The sequence below is a fragment of the Pseudophryne corroboree genome, chromosome 7 (genome assembly GCF_028390025.1).
Source record: "Pseudophryne corroboree isolate aPseCor3 chromosome 7, aPseCor3.hap2, whole genome shotgun sequence".
In the NCBI taxonomy this organism is placed as follows: Eukaryota; Metazoa; Chordata; class Amphibia; order Anura; family Myobatrachidae; genus Pseudophryne; species Pseudophryne corroboree.
In genome coordinates, this window is record NC_086450.1 from 404,037,661 (window position 1) to 404,054,038 (window position 16,378).

General features: G+C 41.9%; 1 pseudogene; it reads left to right on the top strand.

Annotated features, from left to right (window-relative positions):
• Nucleotides 1-6,228: 6,228 nt before the first annotated feature.
• Nucleotides 6,229-6,347, top strand: LOC134946297 (5S ribosomal RNA; annotated as a pseudogene).
• Nucleotides 6,348-16,378: the final 10,031 nt, after the last annotated feature.

The following is a 16,378-nucleotide window of genomic DNA, read 5'->3' on the forward strand; positions in this document are numbered from 1 at the left end:
AGGGTTACTGGGAGTGCGACGGTGACATCATGACGTCACATCACGCTTCCTCCTCTGGCGGCAGTGGTTGGCATGAAGAGAGGAGTCTGATTACACTTTCCCGCAGCGTCCCTTGCTGAGACCAGCAGTGCAGCTGTTTCCATTCACTCTGCTCATGTGACGCATCGGCACTGAGCGGCTTTTGTTCTTCACAGACTGGGCTGCTGGGCACGTCTCTGGCTTCACTGTGTGATGTCAATCATTTCTAATATAATGAGGACACTACTATATATGTCAATTATTATTGGGGTATTACTATATATTTCTATTGTAATGTGGACGCTATGACATATTTCTATTATTAAGAGGGCAATACTATATATTTCTATTATACCAGGGGCACTAATACAGTATATTTTCCTGATATAATGGAAGCATTACAATATTGTTATTAAATTGGGGGCATTACTATATATATTTATTATACTGGGGCATTACTATATATTTCTAGCCTTGCCTCCAGAGTACAAAGAAAAGGGGCCATGTCGTGTGGCCAGGCCACTAGTGGCATGTAGCTACTCCCACTAGTGGCATGTGACCATGTCCCCTCACAACACATGACCACGTCCATTTTCACGGCACTCAGTACCACTAAGAAAATATTTCTACTTGCACCACTGGACAACGTATATTACACATATTTGTGGATCGTATCATATATCTATAGGATATCAGCATGGGTATTATAATGGGCCACCATAATGGCGAATAATAGGTCTAGAGTTAAAAAGCTCAAAGAACTGTAAGTTCAGATTTAGGAGGGCAGTAAGGTCTATATCAAGGTTACAGATACATGTTAGTTTTCTTTTGTTTTATAATTATTTGAAATACAGTAGGAGTTCTCTTAGAATGACCTTGGTAAAACACTTATATAGATAGAGAAGCTTCTGCTCTTTGAAACTAGCCAGTTTGTTTTGCTATATGTGCTGCTTCAGTAACACTTGAGAAGCCACAAGCACTGGTTTTGCCTATTATATTGACCATAAATAATTTGAATTGGTCCTGGATCATGAACCCAGGGCACTCCTGCAAGTTTGGGAACCAATGACTTAGGCAATAGATGTTTGTTTGAAGCTCATTCTGCAATAAGCCCTCTGCTGTTCCTGGACTTTAGCGCTGTTTTCTTTTTTGGTCCAGTCATGTGTTGTGGCTCTCAGGACTCTGTAGGTCAGTCGTTGGTCAAGTCCTAGGAAGCAGGTTAGAGATTCTGTACTGCAGATCACATCCAGTGCTGGTTCAGCATATTTTTTTATTAATACTGGTTTTTAAGTGAAAATTAGACTAAAACTGTATGATATTATCTCCACTTTAGTTGTTTAGAATGTACTTAACATATGTTTAGGTGGTCTCATAGCACTTGTATTTGTCTATTTTGCACTGAAACAAAGTCTGTGTCATTGGAACCCTTACCACAGCCCAAAGTTATCACATCCCTCCTGAGGTGTTAGTAATCCATGTGGGCTTCATAAATATTTTATGGTATTCACAATATGAGCCCAAAATGAGCTGACCATCTTCGGAGTGTTAGAGAATTAATATAACTTTTTATTTTTTGTCAGATTTTTTTGGGGGGGTGGGGGGTGGGGGGGTATTATTTCAAAATATAACTGGGCCCTCTTTTGTTACTTTCCCCTCAACTCATTTTAAAAATTATTATAAAGGAGCAAAGTGTCTAAAAGCAATTACAGAGTAAGACCATTTTCCTTACTGTGTAAGCTGCAGAACTAGGTGTCCTGTTAGCTGCTTTTCATTTTACCCTTGCATGCCTTACTGCCGTGTTTTGCTAATTGCACCATGTAACCTACTGTATGTAGTGCACCCAACATGGCTGCCTCGCCTGGCAAGGGCGTAGCCAGAACTTTGTGGGCCCCATAGCAACATTTTGAAGTGGCCCCCATCCCAATGCTTCTAGTGAGACACTTCTCTGCAGCAGTTGTTAATTTTATGCCCTATAATAGTGTCCTACAGTTCTGTAGTTCATTTTCTGAACCATAGCAGAGCCTTATTTAATGTTATGTCCCATAGTAGTGCCCTAGTTTCTTTTATGAATCAGAGTAGTGATTAAGGTCACCTACAGTATGTCACATTTCAGAGCTGACAGTACACATTATGTCACACAGTACCCCCAATTCACATTATTATATATAGTGCTCCCTGTTCATATTGTGCCTCATTACAGAGCCCCGGTTCATATTATATAACATTAAAATGCCCAACAGTTCATCAGGGGTATCCCTGCAGTAGCGGATCTTGCTACGGGCACGCAGGATTTTTGCCCGAGGCACCGCCTCCCGTAAGGCGCCGCAGCCGTGGCAAGATCCGCTACTGGTGGTGCCCCCCGGTGCTGTGCGGTGCTGACTGTGTGGTGCACGATGAAGTCATTGCGCACACGCACTGCGGGAGCGGCACATAGACACTAGAGGTCACGATTGACCTCTAGTGTCTCCCATAGATCAGAGGAGCGGCGGCCGGACACGGCGGGCAGCAGCGGTATGGGAGCAGGGATGGTGAGTATTTTTTTTTTTTTGTAAGCGGCACAAACTAGGGGGCACAACTCTACTGGGGGCAATACTACTGGGGGCACAAACTAGGGGGCACAACTCTACTGGGGGCAATACTACTGGGTGGCACAAACCCTCTCAGCTCTGGGCCCCATAGCAGCTGCACTGCCTGTACCTATGGTAGCTACGCCCTTGTGCCTGGTACTCTCGTGTGTAGAATCAACATTGCATGGTTCTGAACTCTCCTAATGTTTTTGTCTCCCCAAATATATGTTATTTCTTCACCTTTTGAGAGGATTTATTAATAAAAAAAATAAAGGCAACTTCAAGCAAAATATATTTAAAAAAATAAATGGCCATTTTTATTTTAAGTAAAGTATAACCTATTTTTTCTTCTTCTTCGTCTTCTTCTTCATCTTATTATTATTATTTTTATTTTGTAATTATTATTATTATTAACACGGCATTATAAAATATGGAATTTCAGCAGTAAGATTGGTCCAGAAATCTTACAAACTTGTCCTATAAGAGGAACAAGATGGCGGAAGCCTCATGACTCATGAAGAGTCATCCCTCAGCACTCAGGAGAGGAAAAGCCCCCTGTGGAGGAAACCTCTGGGGATCCATGGCTGAAGGACAGCCCGTCCCTCTTGGCATTAAGAGACTATGCAGAGTTTTCCCAGATCACCCACTCACCCACTAACCTTGTCTAACCCAGTCATCCCTTCTATCGCCTAAAATCTGCTATTTTGACCTTTTACACAGCTGGTGAAGAACGCACCTACAGTCGAAGGTGAGAGAGGGAAAAGAGAGAGCAAGAGATGGAGGGGGGGGGGGAGGGGGACAGTCATAACCACCATAGTGTCTCTGATGCTATCAGGGAGTTACAACTGTTCAAATGTAGCCAATCTCGTTGTGGCTACATCATACCGCAATTGCGCCTTGTTAGGAGCGACCACGCCGCGTACGCCTGGATGTCTAAGATGTTTGTGCGCCCATTTCGCATGAATGGGAGCGGCATGGCTAGGCGCAGGTGCGCATAGCTGCGTCGAGGGTGCACGTTTACCTAAGATGTAGCCATGATCACAGTGGCTACATCTGTATATAGTACTGGATAAAAACAAAAGTAATCACTAAAGCACAATATAATTCTCTTACACCTCTGCACATTAACAAAAATGGAACAGCCTGCAAAACTGGCACACTGGGATTTAGGCAGGCAGAGAGAGAGAGAGTAAAGGATTTACTTGCAACATTATAGGCTCACCAAACAACTCCAAGGAGATGTCATAGGTGCAGCCACACATAAAGGATTTCATTAGGGACATTATAGGCCCATGTAGACAGCGCTCTTCAAATATCTCCAATGACCTATTTGCAGCCTTTTGTGGTTGTTAAGTAACAGCTCTGTCCCAGTAGGTGTGAAATTTAGTTTTTATCCAATACTATGCTATCCCCAAGGTCATAAGTCATATATTATAATAGTCATGCTAAAAGTCTGCCGACGCTTCGAACTCAGCTGCCCATATCTTTGTCCAATCACTAACCTTCTGCTGGTGTGCTATGCCGTCCCGGGCCTTAGGAGGCATATGCAAGAGACAGCAACAGCACAGGCCTGATATAGGCAGTTGCCATTATGACATCACAGCATGACCTCACACACGCTACCACTCTCCTGTAGAATGTTATCTGCTGCTGTGCCCTCTGGCATAAATCCAATAGAAACCAATACGAAAAAGCAGCAGCAGAACTTGCAGACTGAGTTATAAAGTTAATGTATTAAAACACATAAAGATCAAACGTTTCAAAGGGGCAGTTGTGCAGTGACACGTTGGAATGTTATGCACTTACTGTATGTGGTTTAATACATTGACTTTATAACTCAGTCTTCGAGTGCTACTTGTTCATATTGCTATATATATTTATATTGTCGAAGTCGAAAATATTACATACACACCACATGAAAACACCAAACAGAGTGGCCTCTGTGCATGCGCGTTTTTGCCGTGCGTACGCATACACGCACGCTACGTGCACTGGTTCACGAGCCTTGCGTATTGGCGCGTGGTATGAGTAAATATGATAGCATACGCATTCGCACAGAAAAGCCCCAAAGTCATATTTAGGGGGAGATTCAAATGTTTGAAAAGTCAGTTGGGTCTATTAGATAGGAGAAAACAGACACCCAACTGACTTTTCTAACATTTAAATCTCCCCCTTAATATTCTATTTATATAGTGCATAATTTTCACATAGGGGGAGATTCAAATGTTTGAAAAGTCGGTTGGGTGTCTGTTTTTTTCCTGTCTATTAGATAGGAAAAATAGACTCCCAACTGACTTTTCAAACATTTGAATCTCCCCCAAAGTCTCCACACACTTTTCCTGCAAGTTACATATACTCAAAACATAGAACAACAGAGTTATTCAGGGTTACAGGATGTGAGGGGATGGAGCAAGGTTAGGACTTAATGTTTGGTATCCAGATGTGCAGTATTTTGAGATCTACATTCCGGTTGCTATTTGCAGTTTATAGCATGTTTGTGCGCATAGATATGCGCAGAATTGTAATATTCACATACTATTGTAAATACTGTACTCTTGATATTCGGTGGGAACCCAGTGGTGAACACCTGCAAGTACACCTGGACCAAGCATCGCCCATTCATTTAAACCAATTTATGAACTCTCATGTACTGTAAATGACCTGCCTTTTGACCTATGAAAGAAGAGCCTACATTTCCCATTGTACTGTATTTGGACACATTGTATAAAAAAGAGTCCTCCTGGCCAGGCTCGATCTATTCTCTGAAGGTCATCTTGCTAAGACTGACTGAGTCCTGGATCCGGGAGCGCTCGTGAACAAACGTATGTACTATTGGTTGTAGCTTTCTCTGTGATATTGTTGTATCTTTTATCTGTATCTTTTGAGTAAATACTGTTGATGCGTTGGACCACAACATAACATTTAACTACTGGTGTCGCATTCCATTCTTGTTTGGGGATAAGGTGTATTCAGCCACATGTGTCGCTGCATAGTGCGCATAGCGTGTCGGCGTGTATATGCAACGTGCATACATATCTTAGCGGTTATTTGCTTATGTTTAACGGCCGCAGCGGCCTGAACCACAGTGTGATTAGGTATTGATTTTCCTTGTAAAATAATCGAACTTTACTATATATATATAGTACATTACTATATATATATAGTACATCAGTCATATACCTCTTGGAGTGCACATGCCACAAGAAGTACGTTGGAAAAACAAAGATTCAAGATACAAGAACATATACGTGGCATTAAAAACAGACTAGAGACTCATTTATTGTATAGACATTTTAAATAGGAACACAAGTCTAATCCAGAAGAAATGTCCTTCAAGGCGATTGAACATGTTACAAGCGGTGAGAGAGGAGGAGATCTAGCAAAAAGGCTCTCCAAGAGAGAGATGTATTGGATCTTCCAACTGAAAACTACACATCCCTTGGGCTTCAACGAAGGTTATGAAATTGCACCGTTCCTGTGAAAAGAAGCCACCTCACCAGTATCCCCCAGTTATTTTATATAATATATCACTATGCACTTGGCACCTTTTGTACTTTAATATAAAAATAGTCGAAGCACGATGTAGTATGAAAATATCTTTTAATAAAATCGGATTGCTGTGTGATTGAGTCATTCCACCACGAGATACAGTCATACCACACTGGCTGACGCCCAATCCCGTCCGATCTTGGAAGCTAAGCAGTGTAGGGCCCAACCAGTATCAAGCGGGACACCACTTGAGAAGATTGGGTACTGTACAATGTGGGCCATGGTGGACTTATAGCATTTTTGCTATATACGATACTAACACATGGATAATCCATCGGCTCACTTAAGAATAATTTATTTATTTATCACTATTTTAAGTAATATTCCTAATAATTATCCACACCATATAAAGCACCTGATATCACTATAGACTAAGCCCAAGTAGCACTAATAGCTCACTTATTACAGAGTTCCACTAATTGTTATATATATTGGTACTATAGACCACTATCGTCTATATTTTAAATATTATTTAAGTCACCATTAGTAATACAGCACCTTTAAGATGAACACTAAATATGAATAAGATGAACACTAAATTCCCACTCACTAGTTATTGTATATCACTATAAGTAGAGCACGTGATATATTATGCTCCTCCCTTGCAATATAAATTCAGGAGGTACCAATCATACACCTCCACATCTCACCTAATCCCATAAAAGCGGATATTAAATCCCACGGTTCTCCTATTTCTATATTAGCTGCTATCAAATCCCAAAATTATGCTCCACAGTGCGCTATGAGCATCCGTAAATGCACTGTAGCGCCATTTTCTCCCATTAAGCCCTATTCAGAGTTGCACACCTATAAGTAATTATTAGGATGTGTTATAAGCAAACTGCAGTCCCCGAAATAAATAAAAAACAAAATAGGTTTATTTATCTGTGTCACCAGACACAAGAATTATACTAAGGATCGGTCATTATTATATATATATTATTATTACAGGTTGAGTATCCCATATCCAAATATTCCGAAATACGGAATATTCCGAAATACAGACTTTTTTGAGTGAGAGTGAGATAGAGAAACCTTTGTTTTTTGATGGCTTAATGTACACAAACTTTGTTTAATACACAGTTATTAAAAATATTGTCTTAAATGACCTTCAGGCTGTGTGTATAAGGTGTATATGAAACATAAATGAATTGTGTGAATGTAGACACACTTTGTTTAATGCACAAAGTTATAAAAAATATTGGCTAAAATGACCTTCAGGCTGTGTGTATAAGGTGTATATGAAACATAAATGCATTCTGTGCTTAGATTTAGGTCCCATCACCATGATATCTCATTATGGTATGCAATTATTCCCAAATACGGAAAAATCCCATATCCAAAATACCTCTGGTCCCAAGCATTTTGGATAAGGGATACTCAACCTGTATATACATATTTTTTACCCTCCTTTTACTAAATAATATCTCCTTTTATGTCTTAAATCATAGACATGTGAAACCTACTAAATCCTTATAATGCACTTATCTGTTTTTTTATCATTCTATATTGCTGAATGTATCATGGAAATATATCCAGAACTCCAGGACTACGGAAAGATGGCCGCGGGATGATTGGCAATATGGTTCATCCCCTCAGTGTAAACATTCTGCTAAGCTTCGCAGAAACAGGAAGTGTGGCAAGCCCAATGGAATAAACCAGCCGGTTGTGAATTACGAGATTCTGCTAATACACATTCCTAACAGGAAGTGATGTCATAATCAATTTTCCAATTACCTATGCTATAAATAGAGATTTTGTTCAGTAGCCCATTACCCCTTGATGAAGTCTGATGGACGAAACGCGTTGGGCGTACCTCAAGTGACTCTCCATTTTTAAGATAAGCATTACTCTTGAGATTTTATATGCATCTTTTATTATTGTATATATTTCCAGCTTTAATTGTATGTTTTTAGCTATAACATAGACCTGATTTTCTAAGCCCGTCCTTTATTACCTACCCACTTTTTAAAATATTTTTAGAAACTTTTTTCCATTTTACAAATAAATATTTTACTTTTTATGTAAACACGTATCCTTTTATTCTTCAATTTTTGTCCTCAATTTGTAGACACTGCTAGTCGCTAACACTCCCACCTCTTTTTTACATTTTTAAATCAATAGGCAGCTTATCCCTGCCTAACTTTTGGGAGTCAACTGACGCCTTATATCTATAAAGGAGTGTCTACACCTTGGTTTATTTTTAACCCTACATTTTGTCTGCTCACATATACCTGTGGCGCCGTACTCCTACTACTTCATTCTATTTGATATACTTTGTAAGGCCGCCTGGTCATTGTGTTTAGACTTTCAAGATGTTTAGATTTAATGAACGCACCACCAAACGAAATGAGTGGAGCCAAAGGATATTTAATGAAGAAGTTCAAAACAACACTACACCCCCATCTGATGATTTGGATGACTTGTTTTGGGGAATGGAACGTGTACTATCCAAAGAAATAAAAACATGGTGGGATATCAAAGGGCTAGAACACTACATTGAAGTAAATAGGATACCCAGAGGCTTGAGAATTCTGAAACAGCCTACTCTCGGTAACACAGACCCTGAGTTCATTGAGAAGTGGGACTCCATTTTACATACATGCTCTATCAATCTAATGAAACTTTTAATAAGTGAAAGGAGGAGAAATGCAGCAGCTTTGGAGAAAGAGATAAAGGAAAAGGAAGCTGAACTGGAACCCCACAAGGGGAAAGAAGATTACCGGGTGAACGAGAATGTCCTTAATAAAAATCTAAAACACATCGAAGAGGAGGTCATACGAGGAAAGGAGAAAAAATTCCTAAGAGATAAAAGGGACTACGAACAAGGTAACGTGAAAAATTGGAGTAGATTTAAGACCTTTGACAGATCTCAGTAAACTGACAAGAGATACCAGTGGAAGACAGTACCACAAAGACCAAGACCCACACGGAGAGATGATTCACCAGCAACACCATATATTAGAACATCTAACAGATTTAGGGGTACATTTACTAAGCAGTGATAAGAGCGGAGAAGTGAGCCAGTGGAGAAGTTGCCCATGGCAACCAATCAGCACTGAAGTAACATCTATAATTTGCATACTATAAAATGATACAGAGCTGCTGATTGGCTGATGAGGAAATATCTCCACTGGCTCACTTCTCTGCTCTTATCACTGCTTAGTAAATGTACCCCTTAGTGCCTTAAACCGATTCAGATCCAACAGTGAACAAGATTTTTTATCCTCACTACAAGGAGCAAGACCAAAAGACCCTCCCAAGAGCTCTATACACGAGGACGTCAAACATGCCTCTTCACTCAAAAGAAGGTTCGCAGAAGTAGAGGAAAACGGGGCGGTAGGAGGGAAAGAATTCAAAAAGAGAAATCTATAAGCCTAAATACAGGTGAGAAAGGAATCTTCAACCTGTCTACACACAAACTTACCAACTATGAACAATCACTACTTAGTAAAGGACTATCATTTGCACCTTCAGAAGGCTTAAATAAATTTGATACTTTCATTGACCTCAATAAATTCGTGCGGAAACTTACATTAAAAAGACATTTTTTTGAAAAAAGAAAACGCTGTTATTTCAAATTACAAAGCCAACTCTAAATCTGGACTTAAACCCAAAAGCAAATTTTACCCAGTGGAATCTAAAGGGAGCAACATCAGTATTTTATGATCTAGTAAAAAAAGACTTATGTGAAACAGAACCCACACCAGTTGTAATCAAGAATCTCCATAATAGAGAAATTGAAGCACTGAAAAATCTTCAAAAGAATAAGCAACTTGTAATAAAACCGGCTGACAAAGGGGGGGGGGGGGGGGTTGATTATTTTGGATCGGGACAAATATGTCCAAGAAGCACAGAGACTTTTAGGGGACAGCAGTTCCTATGCTCTGTTACCAGATGATCCAAAAAATGCATTTGTAGATTTACTTAGATCACTACTTTTACAGGGTCTGAGAAGTGATGTCATCATGAAGGACGAATTTTCCTTTTTAATGCAATCCAACCCCACGACCCCCATATTTTATTTTTTACCTAAAATCCATAAAAGCCTTTCCAATCCACCAGGAAGACCTATTTTCGCTGGAATAGACTCCCTTACGTCTAACCTGTCTAAATATGTGGACATTTTCCTGAATCCATATGTCAGAGAGCTACCTTCGTTCCTGCAGGATACCACTACGGTATTGAATGAGATGAAGAATATTGAATGGAAAGATGTTGCGTAGTGAGTCCAGAGCACCAGAACGTGATGCTGAAATAAGGTGTGGTTTGGAAATAGCCCCTAGCAGCCTACCTCCATTGTTTCACCCGTGTGGTCAGTTCACGCCTGCGTGACTATGATTTCTTGGGCCCACGGCAGCCGCGTTTGAAGGGCGGATTAGGTCTGCCCAACTCCGATGCCCCCAGGTCTTAGAGTGAGACAAGGCGTGAACCGAGAAAGGATAAAAACAAGGGGACCTCAGAACTCTTTCACGACAGCTCTCCAGTCAGCGATCGGGGAAATAAAATCGGATATGGCGGCTCTAGACTCCCGCACAACCGCGCTGGAATCACGGGAAGACCACCAACAAAATTTCCGCAAACAAGTGGGAGAGGACATGAGCTACCTATCCAGCGAGCTGGAACTCCTTAAGGATAAAGTTGAGGATAGCGAAAATCGCGAGAGACGGAATAATTTACGCGTCCGCAATATCCCCGAATCGGTCTCAGTATCCGAACTGGAACCATACCTTCGACGCTTGTTCCTTCACTTGGTCCCGTCGCTTACGGATTCGGCCATCTCGTTAGAGAGAGCGCACCGCGCCCTGAGACCTGAACCGAAGGATTCGGATCCTCCCCGCGATGTTATCCTCCGGTTTCTGTCCTTCAAGATTAAAAATAGTATCACACTTGCGTGCAGGAATTCAACCACAATTTTATTCGAAGACTCCCGGATTCAGATCTACCAAGACTTGTCACCGGTGACCATTGCTAAACGGCGTGACCTACGCCCCGTTACCTCCACACTGCGCGACAATGGTTACAAGTACCGCTGGGGTTTTCCTTTTCACCTCATTGTGGAGATTGATGGCAAAGTTCACACCATCCGCTCTCCTGATGAAGGGGACAAGCTGCTTTGAAAGCTGCAGCTGTCCCCAGCTGCTACTTCATAGATGTGATGCTCCTTACGTTTACGTTTAAATTCTGTGTTTATGTAACGTTTAGTATACTTGATTTTGTCCTCAACTTTGCTCAACTGCCATGTAATCCATGTTTTAGATACCGTTTTTGTACACTAACGACCCTTTTACCTTTTTCACACAATGTTCCTGTTGGCGGATCTTTATACTTCACGTATTGCTACGTTGTTGTTTCGCTGGTCTGGTCGGCGGGACGGAGACACGGCCTTGTGGATGGGGTTCTGGATTGACTCCTCTTCCGACGCCATGGAGCCTGTCTCTGACCGTCGACCTGCTCTGCGACTTTACTGTATGCTCTAATGTTATTATTCTATTGATACTAGCTGAAATACGATCATTTTTTCTTTAGCGCTTTGTATCTAGGATGTTCCGCCCCAGTGTTAAGTTTCAGTTAGCTACATAACGGTCCAGTCTTTTTGTTTATTAATGGTTTCGGGTGGGGGGCGTCAGTGCCCTGTCTTGATACATCCTCCCCCGACTCATAGGGATCAAAGGTACATTTAAACATAGTGGGTTAATACCCTCTTTTGCTACACTGCATTTGTATCCCGCAAGTGAGCTCTTTCTTTTTTCTAGAGCTCAACCTTGGCAGCCGAGTATCCTGCCTACTGGATACTACGTCTGCTCTTTTCTTATTTGTTTCTCTTTCTCCTATTTTCTTCCTCTCTTAGGTCCCCGTTACAGTACCATTGCAAGTTGACATCTCTGTATTCACAGACGGATAGACCTAATTATTAAATATTGTTCGTATACAGTAATATACATTTCCATTTTTCCCTTTCTATTTTTCCTCTCTGTTCTTTTCGCCCACCCTAGCAGAGTCCGAGTTCCTAAAGACTTCCAGCGAACCACTCCCTCTCTTGTTGCAACCATGCCGTTAACATGCCTGTCCATTAACGTCAAGGGACTGAATACTCCCCAGAAGCCTCTCATCTCCACAGATCTCTTAAAACATTAAAAGGTGACGTGATTTTCTTACAGGAGACACACTTGAAATCGGACTCCCACCCCTCCCTGACATCTAAACAATTTCCCATGGCCTGGTACTCCAATCACACAGCAAAAAGACATGGGGTGGCCATCTTAGTAAGAGGGTCAGTCCCTTTTCAATTCCTAGATTGTAAACGCGACAATGAAGGACGCTATATAATGGTGAGAGGAAAAATTGGACACGAGGAGGTTACCTTGGCTAATCTGTACTCTCCAAACACTGCCCAATCTAAATTCTTCCGTAATTTTTTCATGACCTTTACTCATATAGACGAGGCAAAACACTTGTCGGAGGTGACTTCAATATGGCTCTCACAAACATGGACAGATCCGGCCCTTTGCGTAGTAGTCAAACCCTAAACTCCTCAGTATTACACAGGAGCATGGCCGAGGCTGGTTTGTTCGATGTATGGCGTTTCCTTAATCCGACCACCAGGGACTACACTTTTTATTCCAATCCACATGATGTGTACTCTCGCATTGATATGTTTTTAAGTTGTGCACCTCTTTCCCGGACCGCTTGCTCTTCCTCGATAACCCCACTTACCTGGACTGATCACGCAGCATTAGTTGCGACATTTGACATTTTTGATATCCCTGACGGTAGACCGACATGGAGACTTAACGAGACGTTATTAAAGATCCCTAAGTTCCAAGACTTAATTAAAACTGAGCTTCGGGAATACTTCACGGTTAATGTAGAAAGTGATTGCAGTATAGCCACTATATGGGAAGCCCATAAGGCGGTTATCAGGGGATCCATTATCCAATTTGCATCCCGCCGTAAGAGAAACCGGGAAAACCATATTGCTTTGTTAACAGATAACATTGCAACATTGGATCAGGAGCACAAACGTACACGCTCTAAAAAAACTCTAGCCGAACTTTCTAAAGCACGTGATGGCCTACAATCACTTTTGGCGGAAAATGTCGAGCGCTCACTTCGATGGGCTAACCAATCGTTTTACGACAAAAGTAACAAAGCACACACTTTGTTGGCTAATCGCTTACGTGCCAAAAAGGCTAACCAATGCATCCACTCTATTAGACAACCCTCAGGTAACATTACTTATGACCCCCAAAAAATTAATAGTGTCTTTTTTGATTATTATAAGACACTATATAACCTTGATCCCCCGTCCGACCCTTTAGCACAAGCAGACCAGACACAACAATATCTAGACACGTGCGCTCTCCCTCGGTTAGACAAGGACGCTAACTCTGCTCTCAATGTTGATATCTCAGCTGAGGAAATTGAAGCTGCACTAAAAACCCAGAAGCCTTCTAAAGCACCCGGCCCGGATGGTTATCCGATGGTGTACTATAAAACCTTTGCCCCTCAACTCATTCCTCACATGGTTTCCCTGTTTAATAAAATACTACAGGGTACACCTTTTCACACTGACTCCACGACGTCCCGCATTATAGTAATCCCAAAACCCGGAAAGGATCCCTCGCATTGCTCAAATTATAGACCCATATCTTTGATAAATACCGATCTCAAACTTTTTGCCAAAATACTGGCATCACGCCTAAACGCTGTGCTGCCATCATTAATAGATTCTGATCAAGTGGGATTTGTTCCTGGCCGCCAGGCCTCAGACAACACCAGACGTATTGTTAATTTGATTCATCAAATAAACTCGACGAAAACACCAGCGATTGATTTGGCACTAGACGCCGAAAAGGCATTTGATCGCATCTCTTGGCCCTTTCTGTTTTCTACCTTATCCGCATTTGGCTTCCGGGGTCATTTCATCTCAGCAATAGCGGCTCTCTATTCTAACCCCTCATCAGCGGTCCTGACCAACGGCTTGAGCTCACCTCGAATTAGCCTGAAGAATGGTACTCGGCAGGGCTGCCCCCTCTCACCCCTACTGTTTGCTCTATGCATTGAACCTCTTGCGGCCCGAATTAGACTTAATACTGACATTGGGGGTGTTACAGTGGGACAGAACTCGTATAAAATATCTTTGTTTGCAGATGACGTGTTCTTGACTCTTTCTAACCCTCTGATTTCTCTCCCTAACCTACAGAAAGAATTACTCTTATATGGTTCTCTCTCTGGTTACAAAATAAACCACACCAAATCCGAGGCCCTTACATTTAATGTTCCATCCCATACCCACTTGATTTTAACTTCCTCTTTCCCCTTTCTTTGGAGACCTTCGGCTATCAAATACCTTGGCATATTTATTACTAAATCCTACACCAGCCTATATCGGGGTAACTATGTTCCCATGATTAAGACTCTCACTCAAGATCTAGATAAATGGGACTGTTTATTTGTTTCATGGATCGGACGGATCAATGCCCTAAAAATGAATCTCCTCCCTCGTATTCTTTACCTGTTTCAGACCATTCCAATAAGGGTGCCCCGAGTGACTTTGGCTTCCCTGCAATCACTGTGTAACAAATTTATTTGGGCTCATCGTAAATCTCGATTGCGACGAACACTGTTGACTAAGAGTACCACCACAGGCGGTTTGGGTTACCCTGATCTTCAGGCCTACTTTAACGCCTGTCACCTTAACCATATAGTGTCCTGGCATTCCCCCCAAGGGAACAGAAAATGGGTCGATATTGAGAATGCAATATATCAAGGTACCCCCCTCGACTCTCTTCCATGGATTCCCAGGTCATGCAGACCAGCCTCGGCCTATTCAGTCCCCACGATTAAATTCACCCTTGGACTGTGGGACAAACTCCGCAGCACCCACAATCTATCTTCATACCCCTCACCCTTATCACCCATTTGGGATCACCCTGCCTTCCCCCCAGGCTGCGAACGAAGAATAGCGGCTCCATGGCAATCCCAGGGTGTCACGAGATTTATCCATGTTAAAGGTCACTCTGCACCGACCTCGTTTGGAGATTTTCAAGAACGCTTTGGTATCCCATCCTCGTGTCACTACCATTATGTCCAAATTCTTAGCTTCCTCAAATCTCAGCTTAAAACTACCCCTTTGAAACCACCCACCTCCTTTGAACATATGTGTTTACTTTCAACTGGCAAAAAGGGGAATATCTCAACAATATACAACTCAATTTTGGCTCCAGACCCCCCTATCCGTGAATCCTATGAATTAGCTTGGGAATCAGATCTCTCCCATCCGTTGGAAGATGATCAATGGGAGGAAATCAGAATGCGCATCGCTAAAGCCTCTATTAGTGTGGCACTTAGGGAAACATGTTATAAGGTTTACACCAGGTGGTATCTGGTTCCCTCCAGACTTCACTCCATCTTCCCCACGACATCAAACCTGTGTTGGAGACTTTGTGGAGAGGAGGGCACCTTTTTTCACATATGGTGGACTTGCCCCTCTCTCCGCCCCTTTTGGAACACGGTTGGAGCACTTATTGCTCAAACCTGCGGGCATAACCTAGATCTCTCCCCTGAAATTGCTTTGCTTCACGCCCCCATACCGTCACTACCCAAAACCCAGGACAAGCTTACCATGCAACTTTGCATGGCGGCTAAATCACTGATCGCTAAATGCTGGAAAGATCATAAACCACCCTCCAGGGCTGTACTGTTGACCAAGATTAACTACATAGCCAATATGGAATACATTACAAGCCTAAGGAATAACACTGTGGCTCAGTTCCACAACACCTGGTCTCCTTGGTACCTCGCACGCTCTTTAATGATGCCCGGACTCTGCTAATACTGCTTACATTACTATTACCTCTAGCACTTCATTTATCCCTCCCTCAGTTATCAATAAAGAGGACTGTTCCCAACCTCTTGCTTCCCTTTAAGTAACTTTCTCAACGTTCCTCCTCTATTAACTTTCGTTTTCTTGTTTCTTCTCTCCTTTCCTCCTCTTTCCCTCTCTTGCTCCCACTCTCCATAGGATTATACTCTGTTTTGATATAGAATTGATCCGATAAATGAAAATTAAGATGAGTCTGATCAAGTACACACTCTGACTTACACAGGGCACATATTGCTAATACCGGATAGCCTATATCACCATAGAACTGTGTTTATTAGGCTGGTATAATGTGTACACCTGTTATCTTCATGTTCATTACCTCACCCTGTACAAATATGTTATTGATACTGTTTTG